Source organism: Montipora foliosa, chromosome 6 (genome assembly GCF_036669935.1).
Source record: "Montipora foliosa isolate CH-2021 chromosome 6, ASM3666993v2, whole genome shotgun sequence".
Taxonomy (NCBI): Eukaryota; Metazoa; Cnidaria; class Anthozoa; order Scleractinia; family Acroporidae; genus Montipora; species Montipora foliosa.
In genome coordinates this window covers 23580026-23587912 of record NC_090874.1, presented here as the reverse complement: position 1 = coordinate 23587912, position 7887 = coordinate 23580026, and the positions used below count along the sequence as shown (strand labels likewise).

The 7887-nt window shown below is 40.6% G+C and overlaps 1 long non-coding RNA gene across 1 annotated transcript in view; it reads right to left on the bottom strand.

Moving 5' to 3' along the window:
* Window positions 1-4766, bottom strand: part of LOC138007008 (uncharacterized) — a 6670-nt gene extending 1904 nt beyond the window's left edge. The window contains exon 1 of the long non-coding RNA XR_011123978.1: window positions 4661-4766. This is a non-coding gene — a long non-coding RNA (uncharacterized lncRNA). The remainder of the gene's footprint in view (window positions 1-4660) is intronic.
* Window positions 4767-7887: the final 3121 nt, after the last annotated feature.

Genomic DNA, 7887 nt, shown 5'->3' with positions numbered 1-7887 from the left:
TCCTTTCCTTGGAACAAAGCTGGGAGTTTTTTTGGACACCAAGTTTATGCCCAAATATGGACAAAAATAAGATTGAAGCTGCACTTGCGGGAAAATGCACGAGCTACATTACATCCAAATATGGATTTTTTTAAACTAAAAAAAACCCCAGCTCTGACAAGGCAAAATGGCAGGTGAAGGACGCATTTTGGCGGTTAATGCTCTTCTATTCTCACTAGCTACTCTTGCTTCAACTTTTCAGAGCGTTGGCTTCATGCTATCACTTTCAATGCTGCCACGCCTCCGCCAAAGGCAGCATATTGTGACACGAGTCAACCACGGGTTGGCGGGTTACACCACCTTCAAGCTTTTACATAGTTAAACGCGACCACGGCTGAGCGGGTTTACCTCACCTCCACGTGAATAGGGCTTAATTTCTTTTCTTTTTCACCTTGAAATTTCTAATTCCAGATTCGGATTTCGGATTCTGGATTCCTTATGTATTCTTTTGAACAAAGATATCTCGCCAAAGTTTCAACGAAAATTTGATTATAGAACAAAAGACCATGTACACGTACTTTTTCCTCTTATTTTTCTAATCCTCCCCTTATGCTGAATTCGGCAGTCACCTTTTGCGTACAACTCAGTACGTAGGCGCACATGTACACCAGAAATGCCACGAAAAAATAGCATCCCATTCGAACACCGCAAAAAGATTATCAGGGCCTTTGAAGATGAAATCTAATCCTCCCCTTATGCTGAATTCGGCAGTCACCTTTTGCGTACAACTCAGTACGTAGGCGCATATGTACCCCAGAAATGCCACGAAAAAATAGCATCCCATTCGAACACCGCAAAAAGATTATCAGGGCCTTTGAAGATGTCAAGGAAGTCTATTTGATAGCTAGTTGCAGATACTCTTCCACAGCCTGAAGTATTGTGTCAGCTGTTGTGTCGAGATATGTAAGAGAAGATAGTTCTAATCACGGACGATAGACGCCCAAGCTATGCCAGGGTAGATAATGATATGAAGTCTAGAATTGAGATGCCTGCTTTGAAAACTAGAGAATCTGCTACCGCACAGTGGCAAGAACTCTGGAAGGAATCTTGTCTCATGTAACACAGTGGCATATATCGTACGGAACCCGTACACCAACATTTATTTGTCGTCCTGATGTCATTCAGAAACGACTAGACTATGCCATCTGAAAACGGCAAGCAAAGCAGACATCAGCCGTCCTGAGATAAAACGAAAACTGAACAGAGGAGATGGGAGAAGGAATTGCTTTGGGCAATTATCGTACTCAGCTGTTGCTGTAAGCCCTACAACGAAATATTGGTGACCATCACGGCAACGAAACGTGGACAATGGTCAGTCGTTTTATGACAACATACTGATTTGCCACCCTGCTTTTCATAGTAAAGCAATTGAGGCATATTTTAGGTTCTTTCTTCGAAAAGTAAATATTATTTTGGCTGTAATGTTTGTCTCATTGTACTAAAGATTATTAATTAACTTCACGGAAATAGTTCTTAAAAGAGATCGTGACTAAAACGCATTACGAGTACATTCGAGTAACATACGAGTACACACGAGTACATACGAGTAACATACGAGCACACTCGAGTACATACGAGTAACATACGAGTAACATAAGAGCACACACGACTAACATACGAGTACGCACGACTAAATATGGTAATGTACAGTTTATATACTAATACACGAATGCAAAGGCGCAACATACGATGACAGGAGGGTAATAAACAAAACATTTACCATTTTTCACATTTCATTTTCACATGTGCGCCTTGCATCCGGCGGCTGCGCCCGCAGTACGAGTGGCAGTCAAAAGTTAGCTGTCCTAACGAAATATAAAGATAATAGCCTTTTCCTTCAAAGCTAACAATAATAAAGGCAATGCTAAAGTTGCCTTGGCCTCTTCCAATAGTTAAGTTGAGAATTCCGGGTTTAATTTGCCGAGGAGTTTGCTCAAAATAACACAACTATTACCCTACTTGAACCGCGCACCGGTGGCTCAATTGGTTGAGCACAGGGATGCCATGCCGTGAGTTCGACTCCGGCCGGACCAACACTCAGGGTTTTAAAATAACTGAGGGGAAAGTACTGTCTTTGTAATAACATCAGCAAAGGATTACACTTTCAAGTCTTCTCGGATAAGGAGTATAAACCGTAGGCCCCGTCTCACAAATATCTTTATGCATGTTCATAAGTTCCTTGTGGGACGTTAAAGAACTCACACACTATTCGAGAAGAGTAGGGGATGAGGTTCCCGGTGTTGTGGCTTTCCTTTGTGAGTGTATGGGTGGGTGGGTATAGCAAGTCCACATCAGCTGAATAGCTGCCAATACTTCAACTTGCTCGAACAAATAAATAACAAACAAACAAACTCCACGAACTACGAGCGAGTTGCTATGCCGGGAGCCGGTGACCCACTTTTGACGCCAAATTACAAGCCTGGTGTCACAAAATGTTTCATATTTTTCACTCTTTACAGTCTGTTATGGTTTTGGAAGTTGTAAATCCCTTTTCCTGAATATTTAACGCAATCTCCAGTGAGATAAATGGCCTTATTTCAATGCTTTTTCTGTTAACTTTCAGTGAAGTCAGGACAGTAAAGCTTTTCCCGCCTGATGAATCCTTTCTGCCCTAGCTAAAAGTTGATTTTAAAATAATTTACACATCAACTTACTCACCAAGCCGATTTGTTTCACATCTTCGTGCACAGACACCGCTTCTTCTCGAGGCTGAGCTTTGGTCTGTACTTTGGTATACACGTGTGGCTCGTAGTGTACGCGCGCGTTTGAACCTTGCGCGCGCTCGCGTGTGTATGCAAGACATGACTCGAGCACACGTAAAAATGAAAATGAAAAGAGAAAAAATGGTACATTTCATGTTTATTGCTCCTATGCATTCGTATGTAACCAATGTATTCGTATATAACCTGCATTCCTATGTACTCTTGTGTACTCATATGTTACTCGAGTGGTGTTTTAGTCACGATCCTTAAAAAAGGAATTGTTTGTTCTTTCAATCGCAAGTCGCGCTACTGAATTTCTTGTCTACAAATATGATTGTCATGTAAAGTCATTTTGCATGAATGAAGTTCATTTGAATATTTTTTTTTGCTTGATGATGATGTTGGATGTCATTGAAATGAAAATTACGTCATTAAACGTTTCTTTCGCGCAAATGTAGTTTATTTTGGTCTCAATGAAAGTATATTTACCTTACCGACACTGTAAATGAACAGCACAAGGTGTAATAAATCAGGGGATAACGACAACTTTGTTCTAAATATCTGTTAGAAGAACCAAAGATTGCCTAGGATTTTCGATAGCTCGAGAACAGCTACGATCTTCGATATGCTGTTTAAACACCTAGGACTTTCGATTGCTTTCCCCTTACTTTGCTTAGTTACGATTTTCGAGACACTGGGATTATGAACAGATTTTGCTGATTATGAACAGTTTAGAGCTAGCATTTTCCTCGAGCAAAATAAGTCCTCTAGTATTTTCGTATTCGTAGTCTTCAATTCAGATCTTAGGCAAACCTACAAAGAACAAGGGAGAACTGAATGAGGGTGAAATCGGCAGTTTTAGAAAATATCGCAAAACCTTCCTCATTATGCTTTTTTATTTGTGGGCATCAGTATTCAACTTGGGAGAAACAAGAATCGAGCGTCTAGCATCTTTATTTCCGCTAAGGCTTCACTAAGAAGTGTTAGTTTTGGAAGGGAAAAACATTATGCAAATAAAACCAACTTTGAATTTTAAAAAAAAGTACTTCTTCAAGACCATCAAATTGGTGCCCAATGAAAATGAACAGCTCAAGGTGTAATATATATTCAGAACAGAGATTTGATTCCGGCTTCCGTTAACGCGTATCAGTTCATTAATATTCACGAGTGGCATTTTGAGCCTTTGTTTCCGTGTGTGAATCAATGCAAGAGTTATATTAATTCGATTTGGGTCGGCCTCATGTGATGAGCGGCGTTCAGAAAGGAGTATATTCGGATGACCTCAAATGTAGAGGCGGTCGGTTTTCCCTTCTCGCGATTTTTTCTTTACTTAAAGGTCAAACGAAAGAAATTTGCATAAAATGAGTGAAACGGTTTTCTCTTCACAATTTTTCTATCGTTTGGTTGTGATTGATTCGGCAGCCGACAACGGTTGCTGAGATAAACACCTAGGTGGGTTGAGAGGGACGGCAGAGCCGGGGGGGCTGGGAGTGGCTTTAGCCCCCCCAATATCAAAATAAAAGTAAGAAGTAAAACATTTGTCATTTTACGGTTGATCAACGTTTAATTATTTTGATATACTGAAAGTAGCATTTCCGAGTTTCAAGATTTCAAACTTTTCTCCGCTGGACAAGCTACAAGTTAGCGCCTCCGGCACTTGCTTGTTAGCCCCCCCAATACAAAATACGCTCCGTCGTCTGCTGTTGAATACAGCTAGAAGAATGCTGTGACACAACAACGGTAATCAAGTCGTCGTTACAACTTGTGGCCGAAGATAGACGGGTTGACAGCTAAACTAACGCTTCCTTTCAACACCTGGAACTGTATATACTACTAAAGCAATCGATAAGTCTTACATTCATGGATATTGCGGTCAAGGACTTTCAATGTGAAAAAAGAAAGGACAAATAACTACTTACATGTGTTAACCTTGTCCCTGCCGAAGTTCCAGAATACCAGCTTGTCTCGTTCCAGTTCCTCTCAACTTGAACCATTGGAGGCAGACAACCGTGCATAAACGTCACGCTATTTGAGATTTGAGACAGTTGCAACGGCAGATTTAACTGATCAAGGAAAATGTTCAGAATGTTCCATAAAAACTTCTGTTCTCGACATTTCTTTAGGAAAATCCTGCCATTTCATGGACAGCTAGATAACTTTTTTGCGTTGTCCCGAGTAATTTGATGGGATTTTGGGACTCCCCATTTTCCCTTTCAGCACTGACGCGTCGTCAGATACAATAGATATAGAGAAGGCGTGCACCTTCTCCGACCCCTCAGGGCCGAGTGCCTCCAGATTTAAGCCGAATTTCTGCCACTTCCAAAGGTCTCTCGATTTCCAGCCTTGGGCAATAATTTTGCTAGAATCGTGCCAAAAATCTTCTCATTTACACCCTTGCATACGGAACCCGCGCCCGCAGTGCACGTGGTAGTCAAAACTGTGCTATCCTGTTAATCCCTTGCCCTTTCACCGGAAATGGTGCATTTCTGTGCTTAAACGACGTTGTTGTCGATCTACCCTGTGGAAAGGACGCCATCAAAGTCCCTTTTCATGACGTTAATACAAAGAAATACATTATCAATACAATTTTGACGACTTTTTACACTTTCTTCGAAAATAATAGACTGAATTCGTCTCAAATTAGTAAGAAAAAAAGCACAACAGCACAACAGCTGACGATTGAATCGCCCCTAGCTGGCAACCCAGTTTTGGCGCCTACGTTTGTTGACAAAACAGTTGCCACAAAATCTTTTAAATGGTTTTCTGGCCCTTTAATTTTGAACAAGTGACGTAACGTCGGATGGCACAGTTTTTCCCGCTCTCTGAATTCTGATTGGTCAATTTAAATTTTAGTTTTTCTCACCGTACGCAAGGACTGCTCCGCAATCTCAAAATCCTCCTCGATTTTCAAGCTTCGCTTAAGTTTTTGCCATCGACACATGATGTCGACAGAAGTTGTCGATCACCGGAATTTGATAAATTGGTATGAAAATCAAATTAACCAATCAAAAAGCTCAGATTTCTCACAAAGGGCAACCTCGTTCCCAGGGTCTTCTCGGCTTTCAACATGGCGGCGGGTAGAGAGAAGACCCTGGCACACAGTGAACTAAAAAGATCGCTGATTCGTGGTTTTCTCAAGTAATCTCTGATTGGTTTAATGTCGAAAGAAAGATGGCGGCTAGCGAGGAGAGAGAACAGAATTCGTGTTTAATTATTTTCAAAATTGTGGCTGTCCAGCACGAAGCAGCCGCAAATTAACAAGCAGAACAGTTTAAAATAATTCCCCGTTTTTTCACGTTGCTCGGTGATATGTACGGGTCCGCAAATGATCCCAGGACCGCGAATGATCCCAGACCCGCAAATGGTACTAGGACCGCAAATGATCCCCATGTTAGACTGCAAATGATCCCGAAAAAAAAGTGAGGAATGGCATGGAGGGTGGAATAGTCTGGACAGAGAATTAATGTGAAGAGCGCTTATTTTTATTAAAAATCACTTAAAATGGCTCAGACAGATTTTTGTCTTATTAAAGTTTTCCAGAAAGACTGAATTTTGTTTCTTACCTCGCTATTATAAACTCGAGTGTATTAAGGCTTCACCAACCTAATTACTATGCATATTTTTATTTAAAGGAAAGCATTTGTCCAATGACCATGAAACTTAGCAGACAGTTTGTTATTGACCCCACCCAAAAGCTTTGTCATGCCCCCTTTTAATTATGTCCACCTGTTAAGAGCAATGAACATAAGGAAAATAGGTTACGTGACATGATAAACATCCAAATATCTTAAAAGGTAAATACGGTGTACCACATTAAAAGGTGGAATTCGGAAGGCACAGTTATACTAAACGAGCTTATGCCAAACTTTTTCAAAAATTTGAAATATAAATGTTCCCCATTTTTGAGTAAAGGATATAAACGTTACAGTTGTTATAGGGTCACGTGACCAAAATGCGATACAAAATGTTTTGGCAAATCAATAACAACACCATCGAATAATCAAGAAACAAAATTGATATAATGTAGCTGACGGTTCCCCATTTTTGAGTAAAAAATAGAACTGTTATAAGTCGATTTCGGGTCACGTGACAAGAATTTTAATACGGAACATTTTGGAAAAGTTATAACAATACCCATAACTAAGTGCCTGCCAAGTTTCATAAGTTCTGGACAAATGCGTTCCCTTCAAATGAAAATATGCATAATAATTAGACTGGTCAAGCCATAATACACTTGAGAATTTACCACATTTAATTATCGGATACAATTATCAAAAACTAACTTGGACGCAATTCTAAACGGATTGTGACCAGGGGCCCGTTTCTCGAACCCTGCGTGTGTTTGCCAGAGTTGTTCGAATATCCCGATTGTTTGTTTTCGTTTCGTGGTTTTGCAGTTACTGGTCATGCGTGACTGACACCCAAAGACATCTGCATGCTCAATACGAAATGTCCCTGAATCGAGGCCGCTGGCAGAGCCGATTTTTCTAGGAAGATCGAAAGAGACTCTGCTCGCAGGGTTCGAGGAACGGGCCCCTGGTTACAATCAGTTTAGAACTGCGTCCAAGTTAGTTTTTGATAATTGTGTCCGATAATTAAATGTGGCAAATTTATAACAGCGTGGAAAGAAACAAAATTCAGTCTTTCTGGAAAACTATAAGGAGGCAGAAACCTGTGTGAGCCATAAAAGCGCTCTTCACATTAATTCTCTATCCAGACCATTCCATCCTCCATGCCATTCCTCACTTTTTTTCGGGATCATTTGCGGTCCAAAATGGGGATCATTTGCGGTTCTGGTATCATTTGCGGACTCGTACAGATCTACATCAGGCTTCGATTCCACTTAAAGCTACGTTGGCTTTTCACGTACGCTTGTTGTGCACCTTAGACCTCAGGAATAGCGATCCCTGGATATATAAAAGGACGTAATGGTGTTTGAAATACGCAAAGGTAATGAAGTGATTTTATTTCTTAGGTACCTTTTCGTTTTGGTGTATTTTGGCGCCTCAAAATTGTAATTCCCTACCGCGAGCATTGTTACTGTTGTTCAATGTTTTCACCAAGTCAGATTGTGTTACAAGTTACAAAAATTGTGCAATTGGGTTCACAGATTATTGATGTGGTTGTTTTAGCAGTTGTATGTGGC